This window comes from Microcebus murinus, chromosome X (genome assembly GCF_040939455.1).
Source record: "Microcebus murinus isolate Inina chromosome X, M.murinus_Inina_mat1.0, whole genome shotgun sequence".
In the NCBI taxonomy this organism is placed as follows: domain Eukaryota; kingdom Metazoa; phylum Chordata; class Mammalia; order Primates; family Cheirogaleidae; genus Microcebus; species Microcebus murinus.
This window is the reverse complement of record NC_134136.1, coordinates 126,330,304-126,348,367: the sequence shown is the minus strand read 5'-3', so window position 1 is coordinate 126,348,367 and position 18,064 is coordinate 126,330,304.

The window sequence follows — 18,064 nt, the reverse complement described above, 5'->3', positions numbered from 1 at the left end:
GCGGATTACCTGCACCCTACTGAGACCTGCATTTTCATTTTGCAGTTTCTTTATTAAATGAGGGAGTGGCAGTCACCATTGTGACTATATCTCTTCTGCCTCTAGAGTAACGCCCAAAAGTAGACATCCTGCAGGAGCAGAAGTGCCTGTGCCTGGGGGAGGAGGAGGCCTGGATGGCATTTTTGGCTATTCCACAGCTGGACTTCACAGTGGCTAAGAGTGGTTGTATGCGAGCCCACTCCACCTTTATCAGCTACTTGACCTTGGGTAAGGCACTCTACATCTCTGAGCGCTGGCTTCTGTCTGTGCGAAAAGGACCTCATAGCACTGCCCCCTGAGTGTTAGCAAGAGAAGTAAAGAGGATCAATGCCCCTAAGGCTCTGGGTTTGGTATCTGGGATATACCAAGTGTTTAAGTGGGATTGTAAAATTATACCCATAAAACTCTTATCATGTGCAAAGAAAAAGCTTGCTTCATCGTGTCTTGTGATGGCTCTGTTCTTGCTCATGAGTCTCCACTGTGCTGGGGGAGCTTTACCTTTGCTGACTGATGGTGCCATGGTGTTCTTTTTAAAGTCACTCCTGCAGGCAAATGTGCCCCTTCCCTGCACTGCTTGCACAGATGGTGCCCCCATCAGGCCCAGGTCTCCAGCCCTGTCCTGAGACATTGCTGGGCTTTCATGGCCTCCCCACCCTGGACATGGCACCAAGTCGAAGGTAGGGCTCCTCCCAAGCTGTGGATGGAAGAAGACACCTTCCTGACATGCACCTCGTCCACGTACAGCCCTCACGGATGCCGGTCCCAGGGCGGGAGGTGAGACCCACGTGTCTCCCTTTTCCTTTTTTCTTTCCTTTCCCTTCCATCCCTTTGGCCTGAAGTAGAGTGGGAAGGTAAGGAGGAGGGAGTGCTCCCCCCCTCTTTTCATCATATACTGAGTTTCTGCTACCCCTGACATATAGTAAAGTGGCCTTGGCTCTTATGTGATCATGGGAACTGTATCAGTGAGGGTTCTACCAGAGAAACAGAACCAGTAGGAGATATGTGAATATATATTGATATATATACACACACAGATACACATATATATTATATGCACATATATACATATATACACAGATATACACCCATATTCACACACATATACACATATGTGTAGGCATATATGTATATATGTGTGTATATAATATACATACATATATTACAAGGAATGGCTCATGTGATTGTGGGGGCTGGCTAGGCATGTTCAATATTGCAGGGCAGCCTGGCAACTCAGCCTCAAGACTGAAGCATCAACTCCTGCCTCATCAGTCAGGGTTCTCCAGAGGAATAGAACCAAGAGGAGATTAGATAGATTGGTAGATAGATGATAGATAGATAGATAGATAGATAGATAGATAGATTTAAAGGAACTGCCTCACGTGGCGGTGGGGCTGGCAAGGCCACAGTGTGCAGGGCTGGCCGGCAGGCTGGAGACTCGGACAGGAGCTGAAGCCGCCGTCCCGAGGCAGAACTTCCTCCTCTCTGGGAAACCTCCGTCTTTGCTCACAAGGCCTCTCGACTGACTGGCTGAGGCCGGGACACGTTATCTAGGATTAGTGATCTTTACTTCAAGTCCGCTGATCGTAGATGCCACCCCAGCTGCCAGATACCCCCACAAGCACCTACACTAGGGTTCAATGGAGTCGCCAGGGACTAGGGCCCGGCCCAGGTGACACCTGAACCTGCCCACCACAGGATCCAAAGGAATTTAGAAGGAAAATCCTTTCTCTGTAGATAAAGCCTGGCTTGCAAGACTATTGTCTGGTTGTGGACACAAAAATCTTATTTTGGGTATCAAAAGCAGACTATCTTTTTTGTTATGTTTTTCCTGTGGTCGCTTTAGTCTTCTGGTTGTTTCTGGAAGGTTGTGGAGAATACTGCTTCTGGAATATTGTGGATGGAATATCACCCACAAAGAAATTTAAATGAGAAAAATACATTAATACATTTTTAGTTGGACATTTTGCCCAAGGAAGGGTATTTTGTCTTTACAATTACAAACCATCCCAGTGAAGACAGAAAAGAAGAGGTAACTAGTGAAAGCAGTGAGTCCACATTTGAAAAGAGCATGTACAAAGTGGGGGCTTGTCTCCAGGCATGGTGGGCACAGTGTATTGGAAAGACACCAGGAACTCTACGTCTGGAAAGTCAAAGCTGAGGAAGAGATAAGGGGAGCAGAAGATACCAAGGACAGAGCAAGAAGCATGCTGTCAGCCCCAGTTGGCATTAGGTCAAGGTCCCCAGAAGGGATGGGCCTGTTGCTTAAGGAGACTGGTTTCATATGATCACCTGCTAGAGGCGGGGGAACTACTCAATTCCTATTTTACTTCTTATCTGAGAGACAATCGCACTGCAGAGGATGCAGCTAGCATCTCCAGGGGGACAGGAACCTGGGAAAGAAAATGGTGGGGCAGAGGGGGATGGCCATCAGCCCCACCTTCCCTCAGGGACTTCTGCCTCTAGGCTCAGGCAGACCTTGGGTGTGTTCCTGGAAGGCTGAAGGAGAAAACAAGAAGGAAAGAGATCAATATTCTCATCTGTGCACAGAAAACTTGTTTGTGATCCCAGAAAATGTGCAGAAGGGTTTTTAAACCAGATGCTTGACTGGACCTCTCCTGACCCACACTGTGGCACTCTGCTCCTCCAACCTGTGGCCCCTCCGAGTCAAGGCCTAGCCTGATGCCTTGGTACTTGCAGCTCAGACAGTGCCAGGCTGTGCCCAGAGGCAGGGAACCAGGCACTTGGGCTCAATCTTGAAATCTCCTTGTGGGTGAACTTGCACAATGGCCCTAGCCACTGGGCCAGTGGCACGGATGACAGGAGAGAAGAGCCCTGTTCTACAGGCTTTACATACACTCATTCTTCTTTTTTGTATTTAATTCAATGGGCAAGGACATTTATTTTATTTTTTGATGATCTGCCTATTTCAAGCAACATAACATTTTTAATTTTTGAAAAAAAAAGTTTTGTTGAGATATAAATAGCATAACATACAATTTGCTCACTTAAAGTGGACAATTCAATGGTTTTTAGTACATGTGGAATTGTGCAACCATTACCACAGTCAATTTTAGAAGATTTTCATCACCACAAAAAGAGCAGTCACCCCTTATGCCTCCATGACCCCCAGGCTGACAACCACTAATTCACTTTCTGTCTCTCTGGATTGGCCTGTTCTGGTCTTTCCAGTGAATTAGACTATGTAATATGTGGACCATTGTTTCTGGTTTCTTTCACTTAACACAATGTTTTCAAGGTCCACCCAAGTCGTGGCAAGTGTCAGAACTTCCTTCCTTTTTATTTTTTATGGCTGAATAGTATTCCACTGCATGATGGACCATGTTGTGTTTATCTATCCATCTGTGGATGGACATTGGGGTTGTTTCTACTTTTTGGCTCTTATGAATGATGCTGCTATGAACATTCCTGTACAAGTTTGTATGTGAACATTTGTTTTCATTTCCTTTGGCTATATACCCAGGATTGTCCTGTGGTAATTCTATGTTTAATCTTTAAGGAATATATTCCTTCTTTTACTCCTCACAATGGCCTTATGAGATAATACCATTATTGTCTCAATTTGGCAGACAGGGAAACCAAGGCACAGAGAGGCTAAGTGGTTTGCTGACCTGCCCAAGGTCCCACAGCTAACAAGCGGTGGAGCCACGATGTGAGCCTGGGGGCTGTGGTGCTGGAGCTCCAGTGCTTGATGGCTGCCCTGTGCTGCCCCTTGGCTCACAGAGTGCGTTCAAGTCCCATGAGGCTCTCGGGTAGCTGGGTCTCTGCCTTTGGCCTGAGTCCATGCTTGCCAAGTCTTCCCATTGCTGGTTGTAGGCCAGGGTGGTCAGCGTGCCAAGTATTTTCTCTTTGTCCCCAGAGGAGCTTTGCAGCCACAGCCACTCAAGAGGAGGCAGGGCTCTGGGCAGGCAGCATGCAGGGTGGGCCAGGGCTCCGCATGGTGCTTTGAAAGGCCCACACATTTCCTCATTTGTTGCTGACTGTGGGCTACATTATTGAGTATGAGGAGATTGATGTATCAAGTCCAAAGGCAAAGCAACCCAGAGAACATAAATGATAGTGCCACATTTCCGTGAAGCCTCTGTGCCATATGCTTTGCGTCTTCAATGACCAGAAGATTTCAATTGACAGAAAACCAGCAGATACTTCGGCGGCTATGGTGAGCTCTGAGGTTATCCAGTGGGGAAGCCTCCACCTGTGGCCATACAGATGGGAACGAGAAAGAGAAAAGCCCACTTTGGAAGAAAAGAAGTGGAACTGTCCTGTGCCTGTGGAGGTGGCCTGTGGACTGGACCTGAAGCCTTGCGAATGGGGCCAGGGCAAAGCCTGCTGCAGTCTGGGATTTGGAAAGCCTTGTACCTAAATCCACAGCCCCGTGGAGGCCCAGGCTGAGCCCCTTTCAGGCATGGGCCAGGTCAGGTAACCCTGGGACAAATGAACCTGCTGGGGGACAGAGCTCCCCATTTCAGGAATGCACAACAGCAAAAGCGAGATCCTCTCCTGACCCCACCTAGGGACAACCTCTGGTAACAGCCTTGGGTACCCTGTTACTGATTAACAGACTGTGTTACAGCAGGTAGCAAGAACTCTTATGAAGATATCACTCTGTGTGTATGTGTGTGTGTGCGGGTTTGTTTCTTGCTATGTTGTCCCTATTCCCAATTTCTTCAAGCAGAGAGCCTTGCCTGGCTTCTTTAGGCACCCTTGCCTCAGGGAAGGTTTAGAGGACGAGTGATAGTGTCGTGTAATGCGCTTTCCTTTCTGTCATTGGAAAAGCAGCTTGAAGTGCTGATGGACAGTGCTGGTGGGGTGGGCAGGGCGGGGACCCTGGGCAGGGAGAAACCACGAGGAGGACAGGGCTTGCACTTTGCCACATCTCAGGTATGTGTGTGGGGCACCTGTTGCACACTTTCAAAGCAAAACTGAATCTTAATGACAGGTTCCTTTAAACACATGTATTTGGTACTGAAAATGGAAAGACAATTGGTATGGAGCAGAAAAATGTTTTCCTTATTGCAATTGTGTTTTACCCGAGCCGTACAATATAAAATCACCAGTATTCACTTCCACATCCCTTGGCCCCAACAATCTTCTACTTCACATTCTTAATACTGGGTCTCATCTTACTATTAACTTTACAATGTGAAGACACATGTACGATGTGCACCTATGAATGGTCAGTCCAGTAAATGGAACAAAGCATGTTCAAATCCAGTAGGTAACTTTCAATTGTGTAGCTGGGCGTGTTGGTGTGCACCTGTAGTCCCAGCTACCCAATAACATGGAAGGGAGGAAGATCTGAGGAGAGAAGAAGACAGCTTCCATCTCAGAAATCTACCAGCTTGCCCCGCAGTGATCCTAAGATTACTACTGTGCAGTTTGGATGCTGGCACTGACATTGTATCCAATTTGCTGCTAGTGAGATCCTTTTGCATCATTCTGCATTTTGCTACTACTTGCAAATTCTCAGGAAGTACATTTGCAATGCAATAAGGGACACCGGTGTCTAATCTGATCTCCATTCTATGATCAAAACAAATATTTAACCTCAAATCTCAGGCCCCTCAGAGTTTCTCTTTCATGGAGAAGCACCAAGTCCCATTTCTACTGCCTTTTTGGTTGAGTTTTTTCTTAGTCCTGCAGTTGGAAGAACTCTTCTAGCAGAGGGGAGTGATAGTTGGTTAGGAGTAGGGTTGACAGTCAAGTTACTGAGGCCCTTACTTGGCATTCCTGAGGGGGATGGATGAGAGGGTGTTTTCCTCACTCGGAGGTTCAAAGAACAATTCATGAAATGATATTAAAATTTAAAGCTCAATATATTCTGATAGCATAAATACTGAGTAAGCATTTCCAATAAGCAAAATGATAATGTCTCCTCTAATGGCCTCTTTTGTTGGATCTCCTCGTCACTGTCCTGCTCTGAAGGCTTTCTGGTGGGGGATCAAGTTACCCAGGCCCTCTCTAAGCGTTTCTGGGGAGGAAAGATGAGGAGCTGCTGTGTTCTCCCAGGAATTTTCTTTTGAATGTATCTGGGAAGGCATAGGAGCCACATCTGTGGTGGATCAGTGGAGGCTCAATCACAGCTTGAGACTCCTCTTGGGTCTTTGGATGTGAACAGGAAGGTGACACTTGAGGCTCTCAAACTGGTCCAAGTTGGTCTGGAAAGGATTCCAGCCTAGTTTGGGCAGTGGAACCCAGGCTTCCAATAAATGGTGAGTCCAGCGTGCTTTGTAACAGCTACATAATACTTCATTGAATGCCTTTAACCAGTTCCTGTTTTGGACACTTGGAGATTTTCCAGTTTGGGGCTGGGTCAAACAATGCCGTAATCAATAATTTTGTGCACACATCTTTGAATGCCCATGCAAGTTTTCTCTATAACAGATTCCTATCATATCAATAGTCAAACCAGTTTTCCTCAACCCTGGAGCTTAAAATTCAGATTCCTTGGCCCTATCTTAGCCCCACTAAATGATCATCTTTGAGGTTAGAGCCCAGGGCAGGTGTATATTTCAAAAGCTCCACAACTGGTTCTGCACAACCAAGAGTTGAAACTCTCTCAGGAATTGCCAAACTGCCCCCACTAAAGTTGCATGTGTTCATTCTCTAGCCAGCAGTGAAGGAGAGAGAGGACCTATGTACTCATGCTTCATCTACCTTGGTTATTATCACTTGTTACATTTGGGGCCAACCTGATAGAAATGTTGTGACACAGCATTATTGGTCTTATTGGCATTTATTTCATTATGAGGGAGGTTTAGGCTCCTCTAGACGTTCATTGGCAATTTGTATTTTTCCTATTCGCTGACAATTCATGTGCTTTGCTCCTTTCCTCCTCATTGAGTAGTTCATCTTTTCCTTATTGATTGGAAAGAGCTCTACTTTTATTTTTTATGTAATGCATAAAAAAGAATAAATGTTTATAAAGGTAAATAATTTAACTAGAAAGATGAAAGTGGAAACAATTTAAAACAGAACAATTTTGAAAATATTAAGACTACAGGGATAATTCAGGTGAGAAAAATAGCTGAATGATGGTTTGAGTGATCACTTTCTGCAAAATGTTCTCAGACTAGGTGAACTTAGACCAATCTGCTTGGTCATGTTACATAGTGAGTGGCTGTTGAGTTCTCCCTGTGGTTTTGTGCTAAGCTACACTGGCTTCTGGAAAAGTGGCTGTAGAAAAATTGAACAGTGTTCCTTTTACTCCTCCCAAATACAAACTTGGTCTCTGGACTTTTTCTTCCACCTCAGATCGCTAGATTTGTATTTAAAAAGCACCTCTGTATTTGAAAAAAAATTATTTTCCCCTAGTATTTTAGGAAACTTTTCAAATGTTCAGCAAAGTCTGAAGAAATATACAGTGGATCCCCATAGAGCCACCTCCTAGATTCCACAATTAGCATGTTATTCTACTTGTTTTATCACATGTCTGTCTCTCTATCCATCCATCCCTCCCTCCATCCATCCATCATCTTTGTTTATTTTATGTGTTTTAAAGTAAGTTGCAGGCATCAGTATACTTCACCCCAAGCACTCCAGCAGAACATTAATTAGAGTTCAATGTTTGTTTCAGATTCTTCGATTGTGGGTAAAATTTACTTACAAGGAGATTTCCAGGTCTTAAGTAAACTGTTCTCTGAGTTTTGGCAAATGCATACATATACCAGTGTAACCCACATCTCTATCAAGATATAGACCCTGCCATCATCCCAGAAAGTTCCCTCAGGTCCCTTTCCAGTCAACCTCCATCTCTGCCTAGAGGGTCCCATTGTTGATTTTTTTCACCATAGATTACTTTTGCCTATTTTAGCACTTCATATAAATGGAGTTATACAGTATATATGCTTTTGTGTCTGGCTTCTTGCTCTCAGCATAATGCATTTAAAATTAATCTGTGTTGTAGCCCATATGAGTGGTTTGTTCCTTTTCATTTTTGAGGAGTATCACTTTTTATTGATGAGTAGTATTGCATTGCATGAACATACCAGAGTTTGTTTATCTGTTCTGCTATTGATAGACACCTGGGCTATTTACAGTTTTTGCCTATTATGAACAAAATTGCCATGATTCTTATATTCATCTTTTTGTAGACAATCTACTATTTATATTTTTAAATATTGTGAATATTAGCCTCTTTGTGGCATCTGTTGCAATTTTTTCTCTAATTTCATTTTTGTCTTTTGATTTTTAAGGTGTGATTTTCTGTATGCAAGTTTTTATTTTATTTTACGTGGGCACTTTCATCAATCTTTTCCTTCATGGCTTCTGAATTTCATGTCGTGATTGAAGAAGCTTGATCTACTCTGATATTATTAAAATATCCATCCTTTTTTCTTATAGTGCTTTTGTATGTTCTTTTTTTAAATTTTTTTTAATTCAGCATATTATGGGGGTACAGATTTTAAGGTTTCAATAAATGCCCATTTCCCCCCCTTCCCCCACAAGTCTGAGTCTCCAGCATGACCATCCCCCAGATGGTGCACATCTCACTCATTATGTATGTATATACCCGCCCCCTCCCCGCTCCCCCCATCCAATACCCTATTACTGTAGTACCTACGTGTCCACTTAGGTGCTACTCAGTTAATACCAGTTTGCTGGAGAATATATCTGGTGCTTGTTTTTCCATTCGTGGGATACTTCACTTAGTAGTATGGGTTCCAGCTCTAACCAGGAAAATATAAGATGTGCTATATCACCATTGTTTCTTAGAGCTGAATAGTACTGAACGGTATACATATACCACATTTTATTAATCCATTCTTGGATAGATGGGAACTTGGGCTGTTTCCACAGCCTTGTAATTATGAATTGTGCTGCTATAAACATTAAAGTACAGGTGTCTTTTTTGTAGAGTGTCATTGGATCTTTTGGGTAGATGCCCAGCAATGGGATTGCTGGATCAAATGGTAGATTCACTTGTATCGCTTTAAGGTATCTCCATTTTGCTTTCCACAGAGGTTGAACTAGTTTGCAGTCCCACCAGCAGTGTAGGAGTGTTCCTCTCTCTCCACATCCACGCCAGCATTTGTTATTTGGAGACTTTTTGATAAAGGCCATTCTCACTGGGGTTAAGTGATATCTCATTGTGATCTTGATTTGCATTTCCCTGATGATTAGAGATGTTGAGCATTTTTTCATATGTTTGTTGGCCATTCTTCTGTCTTCTTTAGAAAAGTTTCTGTTCAAGTCCTTTGTCCACTTTTTAATGGGGTTATTTGATTTTTTCTTCCTGATTTTCGTGAGTTCTAAGTATATTCTAATTATCAGTCCCTTATCGGATGCATAGGATGCAAAAATTTTCTCCCATTCTGTAGGTTGTCTGTTTACTTTCATGACTATTTCTTTGTGATCTTCTTGTCTTTTGGTTATAGGCATTTATGGAGATAAACTTTCCTCTCAGAACTGCTTTAGCTGTGTCCCAGAGGAGTTGATAACTTGTCTTTCAATTAGATTGTTGTTGGTGTATATGAATGCCTCTGATTTCTGTGTACTGATTTTGTATCCTGAGACTTTACTAAATTCATTGATCAGTTCCAGGAGTTTCTTGGTTGACTCTTTGGGGTTTTCTAGATGTAATATCATATCATCAGAAAACAGTGAAAGTCTGATCCCTTCTGCCCCTATTTGGATACCTTTAATTCCACTTTCCTGTCTGATTGCTGTAGACAGGACTTCCAGCACTATGTTGAATAGAAGTGGAGATAGTGGGCAGCCTTGTCTGGTTCCAGTTCTAAGTGGGAATGCTTTCAGTTTTTCCCCATTCAGTATGATGTTGGCTATGGGTCTGTCATATATGACTTGTATCATTTTTAGGTATGTCCCTTCTATGCCTATTTTCCTAAGTGTTCATATCATGAAAGGGTGTTGAATTTTGTCAAATTGAAAGAATCATGTGGTCTTTGTGTTTGCTTCTGTTTATGTGGTGAATTGCATTTATAGATTTATGTATGTTGAACCATCCCTGCATCCCTGGGATGAAGCCCAGTTGGTCGTGATGGATTATTTTTTTGATAAGCGTCTGGATTTGGTTAGCTAAGATTTTGTTGAAAATTTTTGCATCTATATTCATTAGGGATATTGGTGTGTAGTTTTCTTTTTTTGTTGCATCCTTTCCTGGTTTTGGTATCAGAGTAATATTCGCTTCATAAAAGGTGTTGGGGAGGTTTCCTTTCTTCTCGATGTTGTGGAATAGTTTCTGCAAGATAGGTACTAGTTCTTCTTTGTAAGTGTGGTAAAATTCGGGTGTGAAACCATCTGGACCGGGACTTTTCTTTTTAGGGAGATTTTTAATTGCTGTTTCTATTTCAGCTGTTGAGATTGGTCTGTTCAGGGAATCTATTTCTTCCTGATTGAGCCTAGGGAGGCTGTGTGTTTCTAGAAATTTGTCTATTTCCTCCACATTTTCCAATTTGTGTGAATAAAGATGTTTGTAGTAGTCATAAATTATATCTTGTATGTCTTTGGGAACAGTTGTGATATCTCCTTTTTTGTTCCTGATGGAGTTTATTAGAGATTTCTCTTTTCTGCTTTTCGTTAGCTTAGCCAGTGTCGTGTCAATTTTGTTTATTTTTTCAAAGAACAAACTTTTTGTTTTGTTAATCTCCTGAATAGCTTCCCTGTATTCAATTTTGTTTAGTTCTGATTTGATATTGTTGGTTTCACTTCTTCTGCTGGGTTTGGGGCTGGTCTGTTCTTCTTTGTCCAGCTCTTTGAGTAGTTTCATTAGATTGTGTATTTGTGATATTTTTGACTTTCGGTTATAGGCATTTATGGAGATAAACTTTCCTCTCAGAACTGCTTTAGCTGTGTCCCAGAGGATTTGATAACTTGTCTCTGCATTGTCATTTTCTTCATAGAATTTTTTTATTTCCATCTTGATTTCTTCATTTATGAAGTTATCATTTAGTAGGAGGTTGTTTAATTTCCACGTTTTTGTGTAGAAATGTGAGTTTCTGTTACGGTTGATTTGTACTTTTATTCCACTGTGATCTGAGAAGATACATGGTATGATTTCTATTTTTTTAAATTTCTTGAGGTTGACTTTGTGTCCTAGGATATGGTCAATCTTAGAGAATGTCCCGTGTGCTGATGAGAAGAACGTATATTCAGTCGATTTTGGGTAGAATGTTCTGTAAATGTCAGTCAGACCCAATTGTTCTAGAGTTTTGTTTAAGTCTATTATTTCTTTATTTATTTTCTGTTTGGAGGATGTATCTTGTGCCATCAGTGGGGTGTAGAAATCTCCGGCGATTATGGAATTGCTATTAATCCATATGCTTAGCTCCAGTAAGGTTTGCTTTCTGAATCTGGGTGCACCTAAGTTGGGTGCATATATATTTAAAATTGTTATCTCTTCTTGTTGAACTGTGCCCTTCACCATTATATAATGACCCTCTTTGTCTTTCACTACTTTTGTTGGTTTAAAAACTAAATCGTCTGAAATTAGAACTGCCACGCCAGCCTTCTTTTGGCTTCTACTTGCCTGGAGTACTGATCTCCACCCTTTTATTTTTAGTCTATATGCATCCTTGCAGGTTATATGTGTTTCCTGAAGACAGCATATACTTGGCCTGTATGTTCTTATACATTCAGCCAGCCTATGTCTCTTGAGTGGAGAGTTTAAGCCATTCACATTTATTGAGAGAACTGATAGGTAAGGTAGATTACTGATCATTCTGTTGGGTTGGATGTTGTTGCTATGATTTCTGTCTTGAGCCATTGTAATATCAGGCCTTTAATATCTTTGGGTTTTGGTTGCTTTTATATTCGTGGGTTATTATGATGTTCCGTGCATAACGCTGTTTTAAGTACTTCTTATAGGGCTGGTCTTGTCTTGGTGAATTCTCTGAGCCTTTGCTTGTCTGAGAATGTTTTTATTTCTCCTTCATATATGAAGCTTAGTTTTGCAGGGAATAATATTCTAGGCTGGGCATTGTTTTGTTTCAAAAGAGTGAGAATGGGGCCCCAGTCTCTCCTTGCTTGTAAAGTCTCATTAGAGAAGTCTGATGTTATTCGAATTGGCTTTCCCTTGTATGTTACTTGCTTCTTTTGTCTTACAGCTCTTAGAAGGGCCTCTTTAGTTGATACTTTGGTCAGTCTGATGACTGCATGTCGTGACGTCTTCCTGTTTGCGTTGAATCTCCCAGGGGTCCTCTGAGCTTGTTGAACTTGTATATCGAGATTTTGAGCGAGGCCTGGGAAATTTTCCTCTATTATATCTTCAGATAGCTTGTCCAACCCTTGAGTGTTGTCTTCTTCCCCTTCTTGTAACCCTATGACCCTCACATTAGGTTTCTTCACATAATCCCACATCTTGTAGGCTTTGCTCTTTCTTCTTATTTCTCTGCTCTATCTCTGTGACTGATTTATTTAATTGGAATGTGTTATCTTCCATCTCTGAGATTCTTTCTTCTGTTTGATCTACTCTGTTCTTGAGGCTTTCCACTGTATTTTGTAGTTCCCTGAATTTATTCTTCATTTTCAGGAGTTCGGTTAAACTTTTCTTCATTGTGTCTATTTCTTTAGTGAACTTTTTTTCCAGATCCTGGAGGCTTTTTGTGGTTTCCTTGTGTTGGTTATTGAGTTGTTCTTGCAGATCGGTAAGTGTTCTTATGATCCACATACAAAATTCCTCTTCTGTCATTTTTGTTGCCTAATTATGGTTGGTGCCCGTTTCTAGGGGGCTGTGGCTCCTCTTTGGGGGTGTGTTATCCGTTTGGTTCTTCATATTTCCTGAGTTCCTTCCCTGATTTCTTCCCATGTTGATCAGTTGTTGTTTCTTTTCTTTAGTTTTTTTTTTGGGTATTCACACGCCTTGTTTAGTTTCTGAGCCGGTAGGTGTTGTCTGTGGGTGCTATTCGACCACTCCCTGTATAATGAGTCAGTAGGTGCTGTGAAAAGGGTGTGCAGTATGCTCTCCCTGTCAGTAGGTGGCGCTTGCTTGAAGGAATAGGCTATGCTGTTGTTTTTATGTCCTGTTATCAGCTCTTGTTCCTGTAGAGAGAACTCTCGTTCCTCACGTGGTGAGTGGGGCCCTGGGACTTCCAGGTGTGTCCTTTTCTTTCCTTCAGTGAGGGCTAGTCTAGGAGAGAGTCTGGGCAGAGCTGTGTTGGGTAAGCCTGCCCTCAGGCACCACCAATGTCGTTAGCAGGGCTCAAAGTTCTATTCTCTGCTTCCAGGCAAAGCTGACAGGGATAGGCTGGAATGGCCCAGCTCAGTCAGAGAGTCTGCGTGTGGGGGTGGGGCTGTCTGAGACTCGCAGTCTGGAGCGGGCCTGTCTTCTTTCCACAGTCCCCAACTCCGAGGCTACTCCTGGGCCTCTGCCAGAAGGCCAGACCACATGCCACCAGGCTTCCCCGTACTGTGATGCTGGTGGGGCGATTCCCTGCACAGGAACACCACCTGAGCTGGGCGCAGGGCCTCCCTTTGGGGGGAGGGTTGCCCTCTAGGACACTGATATGCCCCTGAAGTCACACACACCTCAGTAGGCTGTTCACAAATATCCCTTCTGTGCCCCAGGCAATGCGAGGCCTCAGTGCACAGGATGTGGTCTGCAGGTGTGACCTCTGGGTCCCAGAGTTCAAACTATGTCCCCACCAGGAACAGCAGTGCCAATCCCAATTCACCCACAGGGAGCCCATGCTGGGTCTATGTCTCTCAACCTCAGGGTCTGCCCCGTTCTCCTGGGATCACCGTGCCAGCAGCACCTGGGAAGGCTGGCGGGTAGGGAGCTCACAGTCTGAGTTCCCCTTAGTCAGCTGTAGGGCCCCAAAAGGGAAGGTCCGGTTCCCTGGAGATGCCTCCGGCTGGTGGCTATATTGTCTCTCTGTCTCTCTGGGCAGCCGCGGGTAGTGTCAGGGGAGGGGAGAAGGAAACAATATGGCGTGTGCCGTGCGGCTCGGATCTGTGCACACAGAAGTGCACCGAGGGAGTTGAGAACCTGGTGCCGTGACCGCTCACTGGCAGCGGCTGTCGCTGGGCTGGTGTCCGCAGGTCTGTCCACTCGCTGGGTAACCCACCAGCAGTCCGGGATGCAGGGGCGGGGAAATGGCCAATCCAATTACACTTCCTGCTGGTCTCCGGGCTGCTCCGGGGGTCCCAGCTTCCAGTTCTCCTCCGTGACCTCCTCCTGTGGAGTCTCCTGTGGTCTCAGGTACTCCCCCTTCCGACCCTCATCCGATGTAGGCTCGTCTTCTTGCTTCTTCTAATTTCTGCTAGAATCTGTCTTTTCTGCAGAGACACTCTGTCTGGCGGTGTTTCTCATCTGCCATCTTCTGCCTCTCTTTTTTCTATTTTAACTTTGGAATCATCTGAATCCATCTTGAGGTGGAGGATCTAGATGTATTGTTTAAATGACTGGCCAGTTTTCCCAGCACCAGGGATTGAGTGTCCCTCTGACTTGATTTGCTGTCTTTCCCATATCTCTATCTCCATGTGCACATCTCTCTATTTTCCTTCCACTGACCCTTCTGTTTTTTCCTATGTCCAGGGCCATATTATTTTAAATACAGTAGCTTCATGATACACTTTAATATCTGCTAGTGCTAGAACCCTTCCTTTTTTCCCATTTTTAGAATTTCAAATGTTTTTCGTTACATGGATCACTTTTGTAATGCTTGAGTCACAGCTATAAGTGCATCCATCCCCCAAATAGTGTTCATTGTATCTGTTAGGTAGGTTTTCCCCCTCCTCCCCACTCCCCCTGCTTGGTTTCCACTGAGTTTTACATTCCTCTGTGCACATGTGTGGTCATTGTAGAACCCTTTCTTGATTCTTCTTTTTTAGAAATTTCCTGGCTATTTCTATTTTGTAGTTTCCCAGATGAATAATTTTGAAGCATTTTGTCACATTCTAGGAACAATCCTACTGGGATTTTTACAATGATAACAGAGTCTCTGCAGATTCATTTGGGGGAGAACCCCACCTTGATGGGACACAGAAGGGGTAAGAGAAAGGCAAATATCAAGAGTGACTCCCAGGTTCCAAATTCAGAGACCAAGAGGATTCAAGGCATTCAGGAGCAGGGCATAGGAGTGTGATGACTGGTTTGCACTGAGTAGGATAACCAGGACTGGGGGAACTAGGAAAAGTTTGTTTGGATCTCTTGGGTTGGAGATATCCCTGGGAAGTCCATAGGGGTAAGCCCGGTAGGTGGAGGCTCCTTCATTCATTCTGAGGTCCATTGTACACATGGGCACTGAAGTGACCCAAAGCTTTCCTGTGGGATCAGGATAGCCTCTAGGGCCCTGCATTGTCTGGGCCTTCCCATCTCCCCAACCTCTCCTGCCTTCCCTTCTTTGCTCCCTGGGCCTCTTCCACCAGCCTCCTTCCCATTCCTCCTGGCATCTGCACTTGCTGTTCCCTCTGCCTGGAACATCCCAGCTCTTTGAATGGCTTATTCCTTCCCATCTTTTGATCTCAGCCCAAATGCTACCCTCTCAGAGATGTCTTTCCTGGGCACCCCACTTCCCAGCAGCCCCACCAAACTAGGGTCTCTTCCTCTTTTTTTTTCCTTAAGACACACTCTCCTTAAGACACACTCTCACTCTGTCACCCTGGGTAGAGTGCAGTGGTGTCATTGTAGCTCACTGCAACCTCAAACTCCTGAGCTCAAGCTATCCTCCCACTTTGGCCTCCCAGAGTGCTAGGATTGCAGGTGTGAGCCACCATGCTTGGCTGTCTCTCCCTCTTGTTTTCTCTCTCTCTCTGAGCCTTTTGTGTTTCTTTCACAGACCTTAAAACAAGTTGTTACTACTTTGCTAATGAGTTTACAGCATCTGCCCCTTGTGATAGTTTTATATGTCAACTTGGCCAGGCTATAGTGGCCAGTTCATCAATTAAATAGTAATCTGTTGCTGTGAGGGTATTTTGAAGCTGTAATTGGCATGTGCAATCAGTTGACTGTAAGTAAGGGAGGTTATCCTGGAGAAGCTGGGTGAGACTCAGCCAATCAGTTGAAAGACTTTAAGAACAAAACTGAGATTTTCCCGAGGAAGAAGGAATTTTACCTGTGGATTGCAGCATTGGCTCTCCCTGCGATGTTCTAGCCTGCCCTTCCTGACATCCTGTGCTATGGATTTTGGACTTGCCTGGCCAGGTCCCTCTGCCCCTACCCCACACCTGCTGGCTCTGTTTCTCTGATAGAATCCTGGTGGATGCACATCGCTCCCCCGGCTGACTCCAGGAGGTTGGGGATCATGTCTGTCTACCTCCCTGCACCTAGCACACACGTGTTTGTTGAATCACTGAATGGCCACACACTAGGTAAGTCAATCATACGTGCTTCTTCAGGACCTCATGTCTAGTGCCCGAGCCCTGGCTTACTCTGCTGGTGGAAAAGTGAGAGACAGTGGCTTACACACAGACCTTGGCCCTGGGGTCTCCAGGGCCCTGAGCCTGCTCTGAGGGAGGAGAGAGATTCTGAGGTCTCATATACTTCCCTGTTCCCTGGGGACTTCTGGCAGTATCCCCTGGGGAGGAGAGGGCATGATGGTGTAGGTTGTGGAGGGACCATCTCTCCCCTAGCGATTGTGGTTTTTCTGTACCTCCCATGGGGAGGCCTTCAGGGACCATGGGCAGCTGAGTGCCTTCTCTCCCAGAGTCCTCTCAGGGAAGAACTTGCAGCCAGAAAGAAGGGCCCATGAGGGGCCCCAGGCAAGGCTGCTGTCAAAGTAAGATGAAGGTGGCCTCTACCATGGGAGGTAGCTTCCAAACTCTTTCACCCTTTCTTAAGGTGGCCTCGAGCCCAGCAGCTCTGCCCTGGGGGCTGAAAGTTAGGTCCCTGACCAGACACACCATGCTTTCCTCAACCACGATGTCAAGGTGTTGAGGTGGTGGAGTGTAGGTTTGGAACCAGTTAATGTGCCCAGGGGAAGAAGCCAGAAGGCGGGAAGAGGATGAGGGAGTCCTAGCTGAGTGAAAGGAAGTAATGGAAGGAGTAACGTCTTATAGAGGGGCAGGAGGGAGTGGGCCTCAGGGCAGAAGAGAAGGCCAGGCTGCAGGCCAGAGGGAAAGATGGGTCCCAGCAGAGCATGGGCCCCTGGAGCCAAGGGGCAGCAGGTCTCTGGGAGGAGGGAGAGTCCAGTGCTGCTGTAGGGACAAGTCTGCCGAGGGCTGAAAAGCTTTGATTGGCTTTATGGCTGGGAGGAAGTTGGCATTTTGACCAGAGTACTTAGGGGGAAGGAGCCGAGACTGGAGCCATACTGCCTGAGGCTGCGGGCCATACTGCCTGCCTGAGGCTGCGGGCAGCAGAGAGCTAGAGCTAGTACTCGATGGGCTGTAGGGTTGAGTGGGTGGTTTTAACATGGCCAGGTAGAAAGCCTATAGGTGGCACCTAGCAGAGAGGCTGCTGGTGCAGTGAGAGGACAACTAAGTGAGGGCAGAATGGTGGGGCAACCACCACCAGGAGGAAGGGGGGCAGGGATGGGACTGCTGGGGGCAGTGAGGCCAGGCTGTGGTCAGGTGGCAGGAAGCATTCAGGGAGCTGGTCTGCACTGGCTGCACTGGTCTGCACTGAGCCCATACTGGCTCAGCCCTGAATGTAGTTGGGATGGGAAGTTGAACCCTCTGAGAATGGAAGATAGAAATAGCTCAGTGGGCCAAGTTCAGCTTTCATATTGGGTCTCTGAGGGCTGGCAGAGCTGAGTGGGGACAGCTGTGACTCATGAGGCTTTCAGGCAGCTGAGGTGGCCCCACTGGGAGGGCTGGGCTGGGGCATCTGCAGGGCACAGGCTTCTGCACCTGATGGGCAGGTATGTGTACCACAAGGCCAGGGAAGGGCAAATGGGCCTCCTGGCGCCCAAGCCCTGCTGGCCCTGGGCTCACTGACAGAGAGGACAGGACAGCTGAGTCCAAGTACCCTGGTGTGGCCTTGAGGGAAAGCGGGGCCTGCCTGGGACCTGGCACAGCTGTGGCACTGGAGGAAGGGGGAACCCCGGGAGCTGCAGTGAGGCTGCTTGCAGGGCCAGCGGGCTCAGAAGCAGAGACGGTAATGGGGAGTGAT